The sequence below is a fragment of the Schistocerca piceifrons genome, chromosome 5 (genome assembly GCF_021461385.2).
Source record: "Schistocerca piceifrons isolate TAMUIC-IGC-003096 chromosome 5, iqSchPice1.1, whole genome shotgun sequence".
Lineage (NCBI taxonomy): Eukaryota > Metazoa > Arthropoda > Insecta > Orthoptera > Acrididae > Schistocerca > Schistocerca piceifrons.
The window spans coordinates 215,266,741-215,289,152 of NC_060142.1; positions in this window are offsets into that span (position 1 = coordinate 215,266,741).

Below are 22,412 nucleotides of genomic sequence, written 5' to 3' on the forward strand. Positions count from 1 at the left end.
GACGACGAGAGCATTTTGCTCGTAACTCTGTTTTCATCTGTCACAACATGTGAGTCTAGTCACCTCACAATTTTTTCAGTATAATAACTGTCTATTATTGGTTCTGTAATCTTTTATAGGTAATTGTTTTCGTTTCTTTTCTGATCAAGTGCCTACAGTCGGCGTCGAACCCAGGACAAGTTAAATCTTGTTGCAAGAAATCGTATTAGTAGAAAGTGTTAAAAATTGTCAGTTTTGGCCCTTATGGTGACATCTCGGCTGAAGGCAACTGAGGCAGATCTGAGTACCTCCCGGACTATGTCAAAATTATTGACTGCCTACGGCAGCTAGTAATTCCGTCATTAGCATATGTGTGATTTTATATAAGTCTGGAACAGATTTATTTGATGATAATGTAGGGTGGGTGTGTATTAACATTCAGTCTACAAGGATACCATTAGAGACAATGTACTTGCAACCACAACTGCATAAAGAACCATCCTAGAATTCGTCTTGACTTATTTAAAGGAATCAGGTGCAAAGTGATTCATGAGACACAGCGGCAACTTTAACCGCACTCCTTCCGGTACAATTTCTGAACCATTACACTGTTTTCACTCGATAATTTAATACACGTGTGCGACTTACACTAATGAGCTGAAACACTGTGGCAACTGTCAGTTGCAAGACTGAGTGGCACTTTGTGTGACTGCTGACACGTGACGCTGTAGTGACGGTATGTAAGACGAGTGGGGAGTCATTCCAACGATGACACGGAACGCATACGGTTAAACTCATTGACATAAGCGAGTTTTCCAAGGGCAGAGTGTTATAGCCTGGCACCAAGGAGCGAGTATCTCGGAAAGGGCGCGGCTGGTCGGCTGTTCGTCTCTTTTTCTCGTGAGCTTCTAAGGGAAGTCGTTGAAAGATGGTGAAAGCGTGGCAAAGCGACAAAATGTTGTACTTGGGCGTCCACGCCCTGCTGCTTGAAAAGGGATAGGCGGCGGTCTGTGCAAGACCTGATGCTAGAGTAAAATGCTTATGCAGGTACAAGTATTTCGTAACACATTGTTGAACATACTGCACGGCAGCAGACGACCCTTTCGTGTTCCCTAGTTGGCCCCACGCCATTGTTATCTGTGATTACAGTGGGCACGTGTCATCGCCTGGTCGAATGAATCACGTCTTTTGTTACAACAGATAGATGATAATATCCGGATTTGCTGTCGTCCAGGAAAACGACTGCTCGAATCATGCACCGTCGCACAGACAGGGTCCGGTGGTTGCAGTGTCACCTATTCGTGACGTTAATCTGGGCTTCCATGGGACGTGTGGTAATATTCGAAGGCACGCTGATAGTTTTGGACTACGTGGACATTACTACGGACTCTATATCTTTCCACGCTTGGTGTCTTCCTAGATGCCGATGTCATCTTCCAGTAGGATAAATGCCCGTGTCATAACGCCGAAATCGTGCTACAGTGGTTGAGGAGTATGCTAGCGAAATCACGTTGATGTCTTGACCACCGAATTCTACCGATTTAAACCCTATGTAACACATCTGGGACTCTATCGGTCGCCAGCTCCACTCTCACACACACCACAGGCTCGTAATTTTCGGAAAACATGTGACCTGTGCCAGATATCTCCGGTGACCTGCCAACAACATGTGGAATCTTTAAAGGTACATTTGCGGGAAGAGCGTAATTTACATGGGAAATATTTTAAACATAATAAATAAATAAATATTTATTAAAAATTATGTACTATGAATGGTTGAATCTGCTGTAGAATACAACAGTTAGACACCTTGCTAAACCCGCAAGATAGGACAGGTAGTTTAAATTGTGGAAAGAGGCCAAAATAAGCGGTTGTCAGTTACGATCGAACATACAACTCTATTTATCTGACCAAACATTACAAGAGCCAAGAAAATTAAAAAAAAAACACAGCATTAATTTTTTAAACTTAATAACCGGCTGAATATGCCATACAATCTCATGCCTTAAGGACAAGACCACTTTAATTTAAAATCGTCTGAAAGCCAATAACTTAGAACTCAAACAAAAATCAGAAATTTAAAAGGCAGAAGGCCTTATCTTAAATCAGTTCTTTCAATTCGGCTGAAGTCCCAAACGGTCTCACACCTGAAGAGCAAAACAACTAATTCAAAATCGGCTGAAGGCCCATCGCTTAAGACTCCACAAAGTCAAATTTTTTAAAAGGCCAAAGGCCTTACTTAAAACAATTCCTTAAATTAGGCTGAAGACCCAAACAATCTTACACCTTAAGAGCAAAACAAGCTTAATTTAAAAATCGGATAGAAGCCATACAAATACAAACAACAAGAAGAAATAAGAAAAGGCAGTAGCCCCAATGGCGCTCAGAAGTTACCGAGCGTTGGCCTGGAATTCAAACACTAACAGGCAGTTGGCCCAACCATTCTAGATCCGACGGCAACCCAACCGACAAAATAACTTCCTCTCCACCCGACCAGCATACAACAGAGAGTTCAGTGGAACAACGGAGAAGGTATTGGAGCTTAGAACCAATTATACATTGAGCTGTCAAACTACACACCGTGCTGGACACCGACAACACGATAAGGAAATTACACCGCCTGAATTTACGCCAACGGCCAGGGCAGGTAACCGGAACGTTAAAGGCCACAAGGCAGAAGATTCCGCTGGGGCTTTTCAATTAAAAATAACCATATACAGTTAAACTCCACCGGAGGATGGCTAAAATTTGCCAACTTGGAAACACACGTTGTTGCTAGCGGGAATGTTCCAACAGCCGACAACGAAATCCCAACGACACAATGTGAACAGTCTTCACTTGCTGGCAGATTAAGTCAAAATTCAACTTTCATGTCCAAGATCGGTGAGCCACAGACCTGGTAGCAATGGGAACAGCAGCACACACTGCGACCCCGTGTGGACGCCGCCAGCGGCCTCGGCCAAACTAAGTGCCACGGAGATTTCCTCGCTGCTCCACACCAACCGACCAACTCCAGGCCCGGAAACAGTGAAAGGACCAAATATACGTCGGCCGATAAGACGACAAACCGAACGACCAACCAACGGTCGTCCCGCTCCAACCTCCCTCCGTCCCTGTGTATCGCCAGTGGTCGGCGGGCACTGGCTGTCCGCGACTTCACTCCTGATCCGTCCGGACTGCACTGCTGGTCCGTCTCCAACTGACTCCAGACACACGACGACCCGGAAATACTATAGGTCGCTCCAGAGATGGTACGACTGTGCACTTATCGATATGCGCTGCTGCTGCCGCTCACGGGCAAGTAAGGCAGGAAGTTAGTGACGCCAGTAAATGGAATAAGAAAACGAGGCGGCAGTACCGCAATAGAAGATGAAAAACAATAAATGGCATGAACACGAGCCGTGCACGCTCAAACAGCAGAAACGAATGTAGAATCACGTCACTCAGTTATTTTTGTGAAGGGGAACGCACCTTTTTGTTTTAGAAGCGAGCCAAGATGGACGCTATTCTGCGATTATGGTAGATTTATAATGAACACAGCCATGTCATTTATATTTTGTAGAGGCGCAGTCATACTAGGGGCACTAGCATATTGTTGCATACAGCAACTGATTTAATGTCTCACTGTACATTTATTGTTTATGTGTGGTAATTTATTATAGTGGTAGTACTTAATATTTGTTTCATTTTATACTGAAAGTCATCCTCAGCTACAGTGCGTCTTGACATGGCGAAAGTTTCCGTGTCCATTAAATGCATATAAATAGTCCAGTACGAACCATTTGTTCGGCAAGTAAATGCTTTTTTTTTAATTTTTTAAAGGATGTTTCGTTTGATATCCACGGTCGAGTAAAAGAATCAGAATAGACCATCAGTCGTCGTTGGTACCGTTCTTGCAGGATCTTTTTCCGCCTGCAACGATATCGGAGATTTGATGTTTTACCATATTCCTCATATTCACAGTACACTTGTGAAATGGTCATATGGAAAAATCCCCGCTTCATCGCTACCCCGGAGATGCTGTGTCCCATCGTTAGTGCACCGACTATAACATCACGTTCAAACTCACTTAAATTCTGATATCCAGCTCTTGTAGCAGCAGTTTCCGATCTGACAATTGCGCCAGACATTTGTTGTCTTAGATAGGCGTGGCCGACCGCAGCGTCGTATTCTGCCTGTTTACATATCTGTGTATTTGAATACCAGTTATTTTGGTGCTTAAGTTAAATAAATGCCCGTTTCAATTATTATTTTGCGGGTTACAGAGAGAAACACCTTACCTGAAACAATCTTACGGTATCATTTTACTCAGAATAATTACGTGGTATAAGTTTAATTAACATTGGTCCTTGAAAACGGACAGAAGAGGAGTCACGTTTGGTGTACGGTTCAGGTTGATGGTCGCATGCTGCAGCACGCCAGGTGACGCCCTGCGTAGCTCGGGGGCCAGCCACCTGTTTCCCTTTACACACAGCATCTGCACAGGCACAGGGCTACCCGTAAAACTGACCTCAGTGTTGCTACGCCACAGATTGTTCACATTATTGCACAGTTTTAACCACGAGAGCTTCCATCTCCACAGAGCTTTCACTTTGTCATTGTTAAGAAGAAAGTTTTCATTTCTCCTCATTTCAAACAACTAGAGACAATTTTCTACACAGTGGCGGCTCGTTAGTATAGATTCTTGGTGTTCACAAATTTTTAAATTCAGATAAACACGAGAGTGTGAAATTAATGACATATGCTGTATAACAGTTATGCTTATCAACGTATTTACACGACTTGTGCCGCTATCGATAATAATAATATTAATAATAATATGCATAAGTTGTCTGGAAGGAAAGAAGAATTGTTTTTTGGAATTTTGTTGTTTTGTGCATAAATAAGTATATTTTATGGCAAGAACGAAATAATGTTCAAGCTTTCGCATTTTTGTGCAAGTGGGAGTTTTCGTGCTTTTTTTATTTTGTCGGCAAAAAGTGCAAGATCCCTAATTCATGTATTAGTTAACAAATTAACTTCCGGGCTGAAAATCAGGCATTCATACGTTACTTCTACACACAAACTTACGCTTATTATACACATCTTTGTAAAATGTTCGCTTGTAGTCACGCTTATTTGATTTCGTCACTTCCTCGGACAACTGACCTGTCTTCGAGGCCCTACTTCGTTTGTGCTAACTTTTCCTGGTAATTTTCTGTTAGCGCTTAATACAGGTTCTACAGAGATGATGTTTTCACGGCATAGGAAAGCCGATTCCTGCACAATAAACGAGTAAGTCCAAAAACGTGCTGTTTCCCTTTGCAATGGATTGGACAGCTTCTGCACAAATAACAGAGGAAGGTGAGAGTATCAGTTTAATGCGATGCTGAGACCAATGTTGGCTTAGAGAGTGATGCAGCGTCAACTTGTCCGGCCATAAAATTCCCGGTGACAATGCAACTTGTAAAATGTCAGGTAGACCACGTATTTGTCTTATAACGAGTTACAACTGACCTGTGGAAAAATTTGAAGAAATCCAACACATACGAATTAGTTTCTGGATTTTTAACTTTAACACAATGAGCAGTTGTATGCTAGAACTTTATTTCAACTTAATGGGAGTTCAAGCTATATTAAAATTGTTAATGTATGAGGAAGCAAAGGAATTTTAATGAAGTTAATGTTTAAATTCACTCATGCTAGGTAGTTTTTCATTGTTGCTTTCTGTCAGTACAAGGCAAGGGCGTAGGAGCTAACGCTAATGTTCTCTCTCCAGTCACGAAGTACTTCTTAAAGTGGCCATCTTCCTTACAGAACCACGTCCAAAATATTCGCTGCTCTCTGTAGGGTTATATGTCTTACTGTGTTTCGATGGAACTGATTCTTGGTTCGTGATGGATCATTTAAACTGGCATTGTTTTCTGTACGAGGGTCGTAGTAATGGAGCTTTACGAGGAAATGCTTCAGGATATCAAAATTAGCCTATGTGTTCACCTCTTAGGAAGGAAGAAACGGCTGTCAGTGTTCACCGCGTGTTCGGCAACGAACTCATTAGACACGACGCACAAGCTCGGATTGGGGAAGGGTGCAGAAGGAATCTAGACGTGTCGTTTTCAAACGAATCATTCGGAAAATCGGCTTGAAAAGGCCCACCCTGCGAAGAATAGGTCTGGAATCGTAAGATGGTGATGCAGCACCATCAGTCGATTCGCAAAGTGGTCACGTTGGATTATGCTCACCGGCCTGTTTAATATACTACATGAACATGGTGTGGATAAGAAAACGGTCAACTCTAACAGAGTTTAAGAAAAAAATCTCTGAAATAAAATTCATGACCGAATTTTCTCTGCCTTACGAAATAAAAGTAAGCGTTAAGGAAGATGATGCATCATCTCCATTTCTTTTCAGTCTACTCCTAGACAAGATCATCATAATTTGGGAGCAAGAAATTCCTGGAATAAACAAGGGAACAAAAAATAAACGAACTGATATAAAATATCTCGACATAGTCAATGGTCTAGCGATAAATACCAGGACTACCATTGGAGCCAGAAGCGCTATATCCTCTTCATTGGCGAGGTATCACATGATACCATTCACAAAAAATTCGCTACAGTTTCAAAAATGTTTTGGGGTCGGCCGTTCATTTTTAACTAGTATCATCAAAAAACAATGACAGAAAAATAGCTCACTTGCATCTTAAATATGCGCTCATAGCTCAATAGATTAGGGAAGCTTCTTGAGATCGCTGTCAAAACTGATCTCCAAATCGCTTACTACAAAACACAATAAAAGAAATCCAAGCCTGCAGACTTGGGACGACATACATATCGCCCATCAGATTGTATAGAATCTTACCTGAAATCATCTGGAACTGTGACAATGACCAAATGGACAGTAAATCCTGTGCAGAAAAACTGTGCAAAACCTACACAATCATCTGCAATATCCAAACCAAGAAATTCATTTCAGCCGTGGCCAAACTTCACCATGCACTGACAGTCGTTCTTTCAGGAATACTGTGGGCAGCTGAGAGTCTCAGCTACAGACATCATCGTCAGCTATCCGCGTGAATGTCATTGAGAAAATGGCGTGATAGATGCTGCCAAAAACATTCGCACACAAAGTCCAACATGACACCACGATTCGCAAAATCCCCGAAAAATTATGTTCCCACAAGAAAGGATTCGCTCAATTGTAAGGAAAAAATGTATGTAATTGCGCGAACAAAGGCATGACTTACGATTATTCATAAAATCTTCCACGTCGTAAACGGATCCCGAAAACTCATAGTACGACAGCTAACAGACACTCAAGAGGATTTCAAACAAGGCGTTTTTGATTGGCTACTCACTACTCGGACTATACACGAAGAGAAGATTGACACTCGTAAGTTTATGTAGAAAAAACTAACAGAAATGTATCAAACTCATAATAAACGCATGACTCTGAGAAGACTGTAAACTGATACTGACAGGATAAAGAAATTTTCAGAAGGTATCCAATGGTTCGACATGATCTTCAAATGACAATACCACACATAGTAATGGCAATAATAATAATGACAATAATAATAAAGAGAATGACTCAGAATATTTGAGATAGATTTAAGAGTTATCGAAACAAAAAATACAAAACCAAAAAGCTATAGTACAGTGGTAGAATCAGAAAGTTAATACGTGTTTGAATAATTAACAATGATCTATAAGCTGAACATTATAGAGCCGCTTAAGATTTTCCTCAATTACTTGCTAATTGTATTCCAATCTCTTTCGTCCTCTACAGTTTTTACCCTGAGAAGCTCCCTCTGGTACCGTGGAAGCCACTCTTTGATATCTTAACAGATTTCCTACCATACTGCCTCCTCTTTTGTCAGTGTTTTCCATGTATTCCTTTCCTCTGCGATTCTGTGGCGAACTTAGTCATTGCATACCTTATCAGTCCACCGATTTTTAACATTCTTCTGTAGTACCACATCTCAATTGCTTCGATTCTCTTCTGCTCCGGTTTTCCCAGTCCATGTTTCACTACCACACAACGTTCTGCTACAAATGTATACTCTCAGAAATATCTTCCTCAAAGTGAGGCCTATGTTTCATACTAGTAGACTTCTCTTGGCCAGGAATGCCCCTTTTGCCAATGCCAGTCTGCTTTTGATGTCCTCCTTGCTCTGTCCATCGTTGTCTTTTTGCTGCGTAGGTAGCAAAATTCCTTCACTTCTTCTAATTCGTGATCACCTTTTATGATATTAAGTTTCTCACCGTTTTCATTTTCGTTACTTCTAATTCGTTTCGTCTTTCTTCTACTTACCCGCAATCCGTATGCTGTACTCGTTAGTCTGTTCATTTCATTCAGTATATCATGTTATTCTTCTTCACTTTTTCTGAGGATAGCAATGCCATCAGCGAATCTTATCGTTCATGTCCTTTCACCTTGAATTTTAATTACACTCCTGAACCTTTCTTTCACTTCCATCTTTGCTTCTTCGATGTACAGATTGAACAGTAGGGGAGAAAGACTATGTCCCTGTCTTACACACTTTCAATACGAGCTTTTCGCTCTAGGTCTTCCGTTCTTATTTTTCTGTCTTGGCTCTTGTACATGTTGTATATGACTCGTCTTTCCGTATAGGTTACCCCTATTTCTCTCAGAATGTCGAACATCTTGCAATGTTTTAAATTGTCGGACGCTTTTTCTAGGTCGACAGATTCTATGAGCATGTCTTGATTTTTCTTTAGCTTTGTTCCATAATAATCGCAACGTCAGAGTCACCTCACTGACGATTTTTCCCTTTCCTAAAGCCAAACTGGTCGTCTTCCAACAGAGCCTCAATTTTCTTTTCCATTCTTCTCTATATGACTCTTGTCAGTAACATGAGCTATTAAGCTGATTGTACAATAATTCACGTACTGGTCAGCTCTCGCAGTCTTTGGAGTAGTGTGGATGATGTTTGTCCGAAAGCTGACTTTTATATTACCAGATTCATACATTCGATACACCGATGTGAATAATCGTTTTGTTGCCACTTCCTCCTGTGATTTTAGAAATTTTGATGGAATGTTGTCTATCGCTGTGACTTATTCAATCTAAAGTCTTCCGAAACTCTTTTATATTTTGATTCCAATTCTGTATCCCTTATCGCATCTATATGGACTCCTCTTTCTTCTTCTATCACTTTTCCTTCATAGACGCCTTTCATGTACTCTGTCCACCTGCACGCTCCCTCCTCTGCATTCACAGTGGAATTCCCGTTGCATTCTTAATGTTACCACTCTTCCTTTTAATTTCATCGAAGGGTGCTTTGACTTTCCTGTATGCTGAGTCAGACCTTTCGAAATTGACCACTTTTTAGATTTCTTCACATTTTTTATGCAGCCATTTCGCCTTAGCTTCCCTGCACTTCCCATTTATTGCATTCCGAGGCGACTTGTATTTCCGTTTTCCTGATTTTCTTGAACATTTTTGTATTTCCTACTTTCATCGATCAACTCAAGAATTTCTTCTGTTATCCGCGATTTCTTCGCAACTACTTTTATCTGTACCTAAGTTTTCCTTTCCAGTTTCTGTAATTCCCCCTTTTAGAGATGTCCATTCTTCTTCAACTGAAGTGCGTTCTGTGCTATTCCTTATCGCAGTATCTATAGCCTCAAAGGACTTCAAGCGTATCTTTTCTTTCCTTAGCACTTCGGCATCCCACTTCTTTGGGAATTGATTCTTCCTAACTAATCTCTGAAAATTCGGCGTACTCTTCATCTCTACTAATTTATGATTTGAGTCTCTATCTGTTCCTGGGTATGTTTTACAATCCAGGGTCTGATTTCGGAATCTCTGCCTGAAATCTTCTCGTACCTCCCGGGTTTCTCCAAATATACCTCCTCCTCTTGTGATTCTTGAGCAGAGTATTCGTTATTACTAGCTCAAATTTACTGCAGAACTCAAATAATCTCTCTCCTCTCTTATTCCTATTACCAAACCCATATTCTGCCGTAACCCTTTCTTCTACTCCTTTCCATTCATCCGCGTTCCATTCCCTCATGATTATTAGATTTTTATCAACTCTTACGTACTGAATCAGCCATTCAGTATCCTGAAATATTTTTTCTGTCTCTTCATATTCTGCTTGTGAAGTCGGCATATATATCTGAACTATCGTTGTCGGTGCTGGTTCGCTCTATTTTATGATGAGAACAATCCTATCACTGAACTGATCACAGTAACTCACTCTCTGCCGTACCTCCCTATTCATTAAGAGTCCTACTTCCGTTATACGATTTGCTGCTGCTGTTGATATTAACATATACTCGACTGACTAAACGTTTCCTGTCCATTATAATTATCCGGATTGTTATGCCGTGGTCGGTTGATGAATTCTGTGTCAATTCCTAACGTTTTGTCCCCGTCTGCGGAGGACATCTTCAAGGGGGTCTGCAGTCAGTAGCGAGCCAGTGGGTGTGTTGGACCTTCCATCGAGCTACAGACCCCCTTGAAGATGTCCTCCGCAGACGGGGACAAAATGTTGGGAGTTGACACAGAATTCATCAACCGACCACGGTATAACAGCCAGGATAATTATAATGGACATGACATTTCCGGCCGTGAAAGTCTACATTTTAGTATCTGACTAAACATTCATGTTTTCTTTCCATTTCACTTCGCTGACCCCCCCCCATTATATCTCGATTGAGCCTTACGTTTCCCTTCTCAGATTTTCTAGTTTCTCTAGCTCGTTCAAACTCCTGGCATTCCCCGCTCCGACACTTAGAACGTTATCCTTTCACTGGTTATCCAATCTTTTTGCTCATGGTCACCTCCCCCTTGGTAGTTTCCTCCCGAAGACCCGCATGGGGGACTAGTCCTGAATCTTTTGCCAATGGAGGGATCATCATGATACTTTTCCCATTACAAGCCACATGTTCTGTGTATATACATTATGCGTCTTTAATGCAGTGGTTTCCATTGCCTTCTGCATCCTCATGCACTTAATCGTTGCTGATTCGTCCGCCTTTAGGGGTAGTTTCCCATCTGAAGGGCGTGCCCTGAACCTCTGTCCGCTCCTCCGTCCTCTTTGACAAGGCCGTTGACTAAATGAGTGTGGCTTCTTTTGTCGGGTGTCTTCGGCCACCGTTGCTGACAGTCTTTATTCAAAATTTAAGCGGTGGTGGGGTTCGTACCCGGGACCGAGGGCGTTTTGAGTACTAATCAAAATAATGTATGTAGATAGTTGCAAAACGAGAAGTAATAAGTAAATTTAATATAACGTACAGCCAATGTCAGAAGTAATGACAAAGGGAAGGTTAATCTTCCTAGCACCTCTCTACCGAATGGATTAGAGCGGGTTGTATTTTTCAAAAAATCAGTCAAAAATAACGTGAATTAAAGAGATAAAAAGGAAATATCAAAGAATCGAAAATAAGAGAAAGAAACTTTTTCGAGAATAACATACTAAATTAATAAGATTTTCTGAAGGCTGAAAAGAACAGGAAATCAGGAGCACCTAGCGTAGAGGAATGGGAAAGGCAAAACGGGGTGAAGAAGAAGGATTCTAGGGAAATAGGAGAAAAAGGAAGAAGGGGAATTGAAATAGTAATGTTATTGCAGCTGGTCAATACGAAGACAGAAGATAACGATAATAATAATAATAATAATAATAATAATAATAACACGAATAAGCTGTAAATACCGCGCAGCACAGTGTGGTGAGCGGTATTCATCTATATCTACATGAATGCCATTCACTCTTAAGTGCTTGGCAGAGGATTCGTAGAACCACTTTCACTCAGTTTCTCGATCGTTCCACTCTCCAACAGCAAGTGCGAAAAATGAAGACCTAAATATTTCCATGAGGGTTCTGATTTTTTTCTTATTTTATTAAGATGGTGATTTCTCCATAGGAGTCATCAAAGTATTTTCACATTCAACGGAGGAAGTTGATAGCTGAAAGTGAAAAGATATCGCCAAATTGAGACAGGTTTTTGTTTTAATAATTACTGCTACAACTAGCGTATCATATCCGTGGCACTATTTCTGCTATTTCGTGATAGTACAAAACGAACGGCGTATGTTTGTACTTTTTCGATGTTCTCCCATGTCGCGCAACAATACACTAGAACAGAACCGACAACCGTGGTTAGTCAGTCTCTTTAGTAGCGTTGTTCCAATAAAACACGGTCTTCGGTAACCCTTCTCCATTGCCCAACATTTTCAAAGCTGTGGTCCAATTTAAGTTATTCGTAACTGTAATGCCTAAGTTTTCAGTTGAATCGACAAAAATTAAATTGGTGTAATTTATTGTGTAACCGAAATTTAACAATTTTTTGGTACTCATATGGAGGACTTCACACGTTTTATTGTATAGGGTCAACTGGCACTTTTCACGCCACACAGGTATCTTCTCTAAATCAGTTTTCAATCCGTTTTGTTCGTCACATAACTTTACTGGAAGGTAGAAGACAGTATCAACTGCAAACAAGCTAATAGACTTGGTGAGATTGTCTCCTAAGTCGTTTATATAATGTAGATTAGGAACAGAGGGCCATAACACTTCCTTAGGAAACGCCAGATGTCACTGCTGTTTCAGCCGATCACTTCTCATCAGTTACTACGAACACTGATCTATCTGAGAGAAAATCACGAATCCAGTCGCACAACTTACGCACCCAGTTTGATTAAAAGCCGCTCGTTGGTAACGGTGTGAAAATCCTTCTGGAAATCAACAAATGTGGAATCAACGCGAGATCTACTGTCTATAGCACTCATTTCTTTACGAAAATAAAGAACGAGTTGTGTTTCACTTAAGAACGATATCTGTGTCCGTGCTGACTCTGTGTCAATAGATAATTTTTTTCGATGTATTTCTCAATGTTCGAACACAGTATACATTTCAAAATCCTACTGTAAATCGTCTTCCAAGATACGGGTCTATAATTTAGCGAATTACTTCTGTTACCTTTGTTCTGTACGGTATTGGTATAGAATAGCCACCATAAATGGCAGCGGGTTTAACAAGTAATGGTTAATATCACTATTAAAGACATAATGAAGCCCTATAATAGCATCTGGCCAACTGGTCGACAACGTACGAACTTCCTTGCGTAGCTCTGGTTCCCTGAGGTACCCGCTGAGAATTCAGTGCGCCGCAGAAATTACAGAACGCGTTTAGCGCCGAGGCGCGATATCTCTGCCGGCCTAAGCGAGTGCAATCTCGCCGCACGTTGGCGTTCATTACTGCGCGAGCAGGAAGGTGGGTTCGCCAGCGGCCCCTGCGTGGCGTGGCGTGGCGTGGCGTGACTCGCCACAGTAGCGGCGAGAGGGCGCTTGCACCGCACGGCATCGGCGAACCAATTTTCATCGAGGTAATGCGCTCAAGTTCACAGCCTAATTTATTATTTCTGGAAGAGTAGCAAGCAAGAATTCATGTCAATAAAACGATCGTCTATGCTTCTGTGGCAGTTTAGAAACTTTCCTAATTTTCAGGAAATCAACTAATTGTCAAAACTGACGTTAACTTTCAATGTAGTAGTTATTACCTGACAATATTACTATGCTACTTCACCGATGCGATTATTTGCGGAGACCCGTCTCTGAGGCCGACAACTGCAGCGCACTCTGTTTTCGTGAAGTACCACTCGGAAGTTGTCCTTTCCCGGCGCTGACGGAAGAAATTATCACAACCAGTATTTGGCCGGCGATGTGTACAACCTTTACGGAATTATAACACCTCGGACCTACAACCTTAGCTGAATGTGGACCCCTCAGCAGAAACTGTTGCTAGTGACCCGTACTTCAGACCTGCGCCACAGACCTACTGTACTGTATGACTTACACCTATTTGTAGCAGAATGCTAGACTATAATCTGAGTTCAGACATAATGCTACAGCCCGAATATTCATGCACTACCAAGTAGCAAAAAAGTATGCAGTATGAAAACTCAGGCCTAGATTTAATACCGTTTTCTTCTAAAACAGTACACAACCTATTTTTATAAATTTTCTTCACTTAGGCTTGTAAATTTATGAGACAGAACGCTTTTGTACATACAAAATCACCTTTATAAGTCACAAGAAGAAACAGGTGCAGACTTAAGTGAAGACATTTTGGGTGAAGTCGGAGCATTTTCCCCACAAACCATTTTTTTTGTCAACTTCATAAACTCAAAATCAGGATTTGATACGACAGCTTTGTTCATATTATCATATACTGTAACACCAACTTATCCATAACATGGCTGCAAAGAATTTCAACTTCTTCCATAACTGTCAAAGATCTACAAGTTACCCGCGCCTTCCAACTTCGGCGCTGCCGCAGGAAAATTTGCAAAATTTGATTTGATGTAAATCAGATCTTGCTTCAGGTCTTTTCCTGAATGCCACTTCCACTGGCTTCGAAAAGTCTACTCCCCAAAACCGAACAAAAGAACAATTATGACACAGTAACTTAAGGCATTTCAGTAGAATGAGGGAAACAGACCCTGAATTCAGTAAATTTCCGAGAATTTACAGTCTCTTGCCAACATAACATCGACAAAATTATCACAGCAAAGGCGACACCATTTACCTAGGTACCCCATTTGGTTAAAATACGCCGTATATGCGAAGCTAAAGCAGACAATATACCTCTGAACACGGTAACACATATAGGTGCTCTCTAGAAAACCTCCAAAAGGTAAAAAAGCTATCATACGACTCAAAATTAATGGCGTGGAAATTATCAACCTTTTGTATTTTGTACGTCTGTTCACTTTGTTTGCGAAGGATATCAGTGAGTTCACACTACCTTATTTTAGAATTACTGTTTCAGCTACTCGATATAGCATATGGGCTAAACATATAACGTGCTTTACATCAGGATAAAATACTTCTATTGCTTTCCCGACCTTCATAAAAAATAAGGCAGCGTCGCTTAACAACATATGACCCTTTTTTTATTTAAATTTATTGTCACGAAGTATAATGACTTCTACCGACATCAACCGAACCGGACTAGAGTGTTTGTACCCACTATGAAGTCCACAGATTGCAACAAAATTCGTGAAATTATTCATATTTTGTAATTTGGACGTAATTCATATGAAACAAACATCAATAAAAGGTGCTACGATGTACACTTGACAGCAAAAACAATAGGGCAGTGTTGAATGCAACCAGTATAATGTAGCTGTGTAGCTCTAAACGCCGAAACCCTGTGAGGCACAGTTGTTCGGCAACACACAATGGTTACCACAAGGCTCGTTACTCGTTATGACAATCAGTCCAGATGTAAACTGATACCGTGATGCACGAAATATTAGAAAACGCGTTATTAGAGGTGGCACTGTCCCTAACTCTTACAAACTGAACTTCATTACCGTAAGTGACACTTCAGAAGTCTTATCACACTCATTAAATGACGTCACGAGTTGTTGTTCGTGATCCGAATTTAAACCCACTCTTAATCAAACAAAGCTTGAAACTCTAAATACAGAATCAATTTGAGAGGCCTTGTACACAATACGTCGTGCGAATAAAGTGCCTGCTATGTCTCTCAAGAGTGACGCTTTCCAAATCCATTGTGGTTTGATGTCAATAGCTAATATATTTTGGGATATTTCAACACTTTGGAACAAAGTATTTGTTCACACGTTCTGCTACATGTTGATATCAATGAAATGGATCTGTAGCTCAGTGGATTACGCTTACTGCGGTGCAGCTTCCCATTCTTCTCCCTCAGCATAAATACTAGAATACTTCTCAAGACATCGTAGTAAAATTATTTAAGCCACTGCATCGGTTACGCACACGATGCACTCCTAAACTGTTAGCCCACACACGAAGGACAGTGCCTGTAGGAACATAATTGTCCTGCAACGACTATGATGGGGGCATGACAACGTAGTTCAATACGCCTGTAACAACATGCCGTACAAAATAGCCATGGTGCATGCCGATACATAGTATTATACCATCAGAATGTTACATAATGTTATACTTGCTAATTCGACAGGAGAAAAGTCCGTTGGAGATCATAGGCTCTATGCCCGATGCGTCGCGAACACTTTGGCAGACGCCGCTCTGTATCAAACCGCCGCTGTCTGATGGCGCTGAAATTGACAAACACTAACGATCCATTTCAGAATCACATTTTCGCAAAATTTTTGCATTACTGGCTGGTTAACAAAAGAACGGAACTGTCTCTGACATTCTATCAGACTAATGTTCTTATCAGAGAGACGCAATACGGGTTAAAAAAGAAAGTCTAAGGATGCGTTTGATATCAGGCTTTGCGTTCGCTCTGCACGACGTTGGCTACTAGACTACGAACAGGTTATTCACAACAGTAGCCCAAGTGGACGTCAACATTTCTCGTATGATGTGCTATATACCCCATGATGACAGAAACATGATACTAACACATATGTAATTCGGCGGTTGGTTCGACTGAGGCTAGTTTGTAATGGCTAAGGTGTGGATTCTATCCCCGCTTGGGGTACCAGTTTTTAACAGCCGCTAAAATACGCTCTTCACCTTCAGTAACGCAAAGTAAAGAACGCAGTACTGCGCCATGGTTCCAAATCACCATTAAACATGTCCATTCGCTACTGACTGTGACAGAGTTGGATTAGTTTTGGCTGTCAGAGGTGGGAGTCACTGCTTGCGGAAACACTGTCTCTTATAAGCTTTCTTACACTAGTAATGTTATTTTAATTCGTGAACCAATCGACATATAAGGTCATAGACCTTAGTTTGCTATTTTAAGTTATCTTGAGATTTTGAAAATATTGGCACTGGACTGGGATCCGAGCTCCGATTACAATTATTCTCTGGATTTGAACCCTTCCAGATGATACTGTCTCATCATTTCGTTGTTTCATCACAACGCTAGAGTGCTAGAGTCCTCCAGGTCTATACGAAAGGCGTGACCCTAACTACTAGTGAAAGAGATGAGTAAAATTATATGGCTTGAATTGAGTATTGATTTTTCTATATCACATCAAGGTGTTAAGGAGGATAGATAACTCATGGGGAGGACGAATTGCTGGAAAGCGGTCGAACGACTTGGAACCAGCACCGAAGTTCGATTATACTTACAATACTGCAGTTTCCGACCATTAGCCAACAAAAAAGTACATTACACTCTGTACAGTTTTCTCCGATCCGTGATTGCCAAATCCTTACATTCAGTTATTATAGAAACATTGAGGATCGAAAAGTTTGTTTTTTTTGTGAGGAGAACCACAGATCGCCACAGCATAGAGCTTTATGTAAAGCAACGACAACCTTGTTAATTGTACTTCCTCATGGCTAGTAAATAGAACCGATGTTGTTCCATTAATCTACATAACAGCTACATTTACAAAGAAGGTGCTGTTTGTTAAGTTTTAGTTAACTCTAATTTTATTTGAAGAGTTTAGCGGTTCCCATTTGGTTAATTAACATGTCTAAGGTTGTTTATAGGGTTTGAGCCCTATTGGTAATTTATCAGTATTATTTGTGCTGGTTTTCCGTAATTTATTTGATGCTCAGGTTCAATGTAAGTTCAGTTATACCAACTGCTGCTTTAGTTCAAGCCATGGAGGCGTTGTTTAAATTTAATTTATACGTTCTGTATAGACCCACCCTGAGTTATTTACAGGGTAGTTGCTACTTAAATGGTTTGTATAATATTTGTCTGATTTACGTAATGACCGTATTTTAAATTGTTTTATAGCTGGTCATTAATTGTACTGATCTGCTGCTGTGCTTATAGAGGTTAAACGATTTGTTATTTAAAGTTATAGTCATGCTTGATACATTTTTTGGAACACGTTTTAATTGAAACCTTTTCTGCGTGTTCTGGTAGTACCTGAGTTCATACTGTGTTGTACTGAGATTGTTATTGAACAGAAAAGGTCATGCTCTCAAATTTGAACTCAAGTTTTTTCGAAATTCAAATTTAAATGTTTATTGCGCATTTTATTATATTCATTTGAGATTGTTAAACTCCACAACTTCTTAAATTAAGTTGTCTTTTTTCTGGGTGAAGTATTATGTTTTTTCGGGCCTGGTAACTTACCACTCCAACAGACCCTGGCTTGCGAAAGTATTCAAATATTCTAAGTTCGAATGTAAAAAATTTCCTTGAGACGGAAAAGTGTCTGTTGACGTATGACCACAGATTTAGAAAGCATCACTCGTGCGAAACTCAGCTTACCCTTTTCCCACATGGTATCCTGCGGGACATGGGTGAAGGACAACAGGCAGATTCCATACTCCCATATTTTCGGAAAGTATTTGACACAGTGCCTCACTGCAGACTGTCCGATAATACGGAACAGGTTGGCAGATATGTGAGGGGATCGAACACTTCTTAAGTGACAGAATCCAGTACGCTGTCTTCGACGGCGAGTTTCCATCAGAGACTAGGGTATCAGCAGGCGATTCCTAGAACCGCTCTTGCTCTCTATATACGTACATGACCTGACCGTGAGCAGCAGTCAGCGGCTGTCTATTGATGACGCTGTCGTGAATGGAATAGTCGTTGAGTGACTGTAAAAGGCTACAAGATGACTTAGAATTGTTATTTGTTATGATGATTATTCTAATTGTATAAAAATTGAAAGTTAATGCAGTTGTTGTTGTTGTGGTCTTCAGTCCTGAGACTGGTTTGATGCAGCTCTCCATGCTACTCTATCCTGTGCAAGCTTCTTCATCTCCCAATACGTACTGCAGCCTACATCCTTCTGAATCTGTTTTATGTATTCATCTCTTGGTCTCCCTCTACGATTTTTACTCTCCACACTGCCCTCCAATACTAAATTTGTGATCCCTTGATGCCTCTGAACATGTCCTACCAACCGACCCCTTCTTGTCAAGTTTTACCACAAACTCCTCTTCTCCCCAATTCTATTCAATACCTCCTCATTAGTTATGTGATCCACCCATCTAATCTTCAACATTCTTCTGTAGCACCACATTTCAAAGGCTTCTATTCTCTTCTTGTCTAAACTATTTATCGTCCATGTTTCACTTCCTTACATGGCTACACTCCATACAAATACTCTCAGAAACGACTTCCTGACACTTAAATCTATACTCGATGTTAACAAACTTTTCTTCTTTAGAAACGCTTTCCTTGCTATTGCCAGTCTACATTTTATATCCTCTCTACTTCGACCATCATCAGTTACTTTGCTCCCCAAATAGCAAAACTCCTTTACTACTTTAAGTGTCTCATTTCCTAATCTAATTCCCTCAGCATCGCCCGACTTAATTCGACTATATTCTATCATCCTCGTTTTGCTTTTGTTGATGTTCATATTATATCCTCCCTTCAAGACGCTGTCCATTCCGTTCAACTGCTCTTCCAAGTTCTTTGCTGTCTCTGACAGAATTACAATGTCATCGGCGAACCTCAAAGTTTTTATTTCTTCTCCATGGATTTTAATACCTACTCCGAATTTTTCTTTTGTTTCCTTTACTGCTTGCTCAATATACAGATTGAATAACATCGGGGACAGGCTACAACCCTGTCTCACTCCCTTGCCAACCACTGCTTCCCTTTCATGTTCCACTGTAGTGGACTGGCCCGACAGCCAATCCACTATGACTGGTAGCCGAAAGGCACGTGTTTAAGCTCACGCAAACTGGCGTGAGGTCTGGAACAGGATAATGTAATTAATATAGCCAATAAGGTACGTTGCTGCTGGAATACTTAACTTTAATCCATAATTGGTGTACATCGCTCTTGACGGTACATTAATTATAATCTCAATATAAACTGGTAATGGCGCCCTGCTAGGTCGTAGCAAATGACGTAGCTGAAGGCTATGCTAACTATCGTCTCGGCAAATGAGAGCGTATTTGTCAGTGTAGCATCGCTAGCAAAGTCAGCTGTACAACTGGGGCGAGTGCTAGGACGTCTCACTAGACCTGCCGTGTGGTGGCGCTCGGTCTGCAATCACTGACAGTGGCGACACGCGAGTCCGACGTATACTAATAGACCGCGGCCGATTTAAAGGCTTCCACCTAGCAAGTGTGGTGTCTGGCGGTGACACCACACCCTCGACTCTTATAACTGCCATCTGGTTTCTGTACAAATTGTAAACAGCCTTTCGCTCCCTGTATTTTACCCCTCCCCCCTTCAGAATTTGAAAGAGTGTTCCAGTCAACATTGTCAAAAGCTTTCTCTAAGTCTACAAATGCTAGAAACGTAGGTTTTACCTTCCCTTAATCTAGCTTTTAAGATAAGTCGTAGGGTCAGTATTGCCTCACGTGTTCCCATATTTCAACGGAATACAAACTGATCTTCCCCGAGGTCGGCATCTACCAGTTTTTCCATTCGTCTGTAAAGAATTCGCGTTAGTATTTTGCAGCCGTGATTTATTAAACTGATAGTTCGGTAATTTTCACATCTGTCAACGCCTGCTTTCTTTGGGATTGGAATTATACATTTTGATCACCAGATGGTAGAGTTTTGTCAGGACTGGGTCGCCCGAGGTTATCAGTAGTTCTAATGGAGTGTTGTCTACTCCCGGGCCCTTGTTTCGACTCAGGTCTTTCAGTGCTCTGTCAAATTCTTCACGCAGTATCATATCTCCCATTTCATCTTCATCTACATTCTCTTCCATTTCCGTAATATTGTGCTCAAGAACATCGCCCTTGTATAGTCCCTCTATATATTCCTTCCACCTTTCTGCTCTCCCTTCTTTGCTTAGAACTGGGTTTCCATCTGAGCCCTTGATATTCATACAAGTGGTTCTCTTTTCTCCAAAGGTCTCTTTAATTTTCCTGTAGGCAGTATCTATCTTACCCCTAGTGGGGTAAGCCTCTACATCCTTACATTTGTTCTCTAGCCATCCCTGCTTAGCCATTTTGCACTTCCTGTCGATCTCATTTTTGAGACGTTTGTATTCCTTTTTGCCTGCTTCATTTACTGCATTTTTATAGTTTCTCCTTTCATCAATTAAGCTCAATATTTCTTCTGTTACCCAAGGATTTCTAGTAGGCCTCGTCTTTTTACTTACTTTATTATCTGCTGCCTTCACTATTCCATCCCTCAAAGCTACCCCTTTTTTTCTACTGTATTTCTTTCCCCCATTCGTGTCAGTTGTTCCCTTACGCTCTCCCTGAAAGTCTGTACAACTTCTGGTTTAGTCAGTTTATCCAGGTCCCATCTCCTTAAATTCCCACCGTTTATTCATTTTTTTCAGTTTTAATCTACAGTTCATAACCAATAGATTGTGGTCAGGGTCCACATCTGCCCCTGGAAATGTCTTACAATTTAAAACCTGGTTCCTAAATCTCTGTCTTAAGATGATATAATCTATCTGAAACCTGTCAGTATCTCCAGGCTTCTTCCATGTATACAACCTCCTTTTATGATTCTTGAACCAAGTGGTAGCTATGATTAAATTGTGCTCTGTGCAAAATTCTATAAGGCGGCTTCCTCTTTCATTTATTCCCCCCAATCCATATTCACCTACTACGTTTCCTTCTCTTCCTTTTCCTACTGTCGAATTCCAGTCACCCGTGACTATTAAATTTTCGTCTCCCTTCACTATCTGAATAATTCCTTTTGTCTCATCATACATTTCATCAATTTCTTCGTCATCTGCAGAGATAGTTGGCATATAAACTTGTACTACTGTTGTTGGTGTGGGCTTCGTGTCTATCTTGGCCACAATAATGCGTTCACTATGTTGTTTGTAGTAGCATACCCGAACTCCTATTTTTTTATTCATTATTAAACCTAGTCCTGCATTACCCCTATTTGATTTTGTATTTATAGCCCTGTATTCACCTGACCAAAAGTCTTGTTCCTCCTGCCACCGAACTTCGCTAATTCCCACTATATCTAACTTTAACCTATCCATTTCCCTTTTTAAATTTTCTGATCTACCTGCCCGATTAAAGGATCTGACATTCCACGCTCCGATCCGTAGAACGCCAGTTTTCTTTCTCCTGATAACGATGTCCTCTTGACTAGTCCCCGCCCGGAGATCCGAATGGGGGACTATTTTACCTCCGGAATATTTTACCCAAGAGAACGCCATCATTATTCATCCATACAGTATAGCTGCATGCCCTCGGGAAAAATTGCGGCCGTAGTTTCCCCTTGGTTTCAGCCCATTCGCAGTACCAGCACAGCAAGGCCGTTTTGGTTAATGTTACGAGGCCAGATCAGTCAATCATCCAGACTGTTGCCCCTGCAACTACTGAAAAGGCTGCTGCCCCTCTTCAGGAACCATACGTTTGTCTGGCCTCTCAACAGATACCCCTCCGTTGTGGTTGCACCTACGGGACGGCTATCTGTGTCGCTGAGGCACGCAAGCCTGCAAGCCTCCCCACCAACGGCAAGGTCTATGGTTCATAGGGGTGTGGGGGGGGGGGGGGAATTAATGCAGCAGATAAGTACGAAAAACAATCTTGTAATGTTCGAATATAGTATTAGGTGTGTGATACTTGGCACAGCCACTCCGATTAAATATCAGGATGTA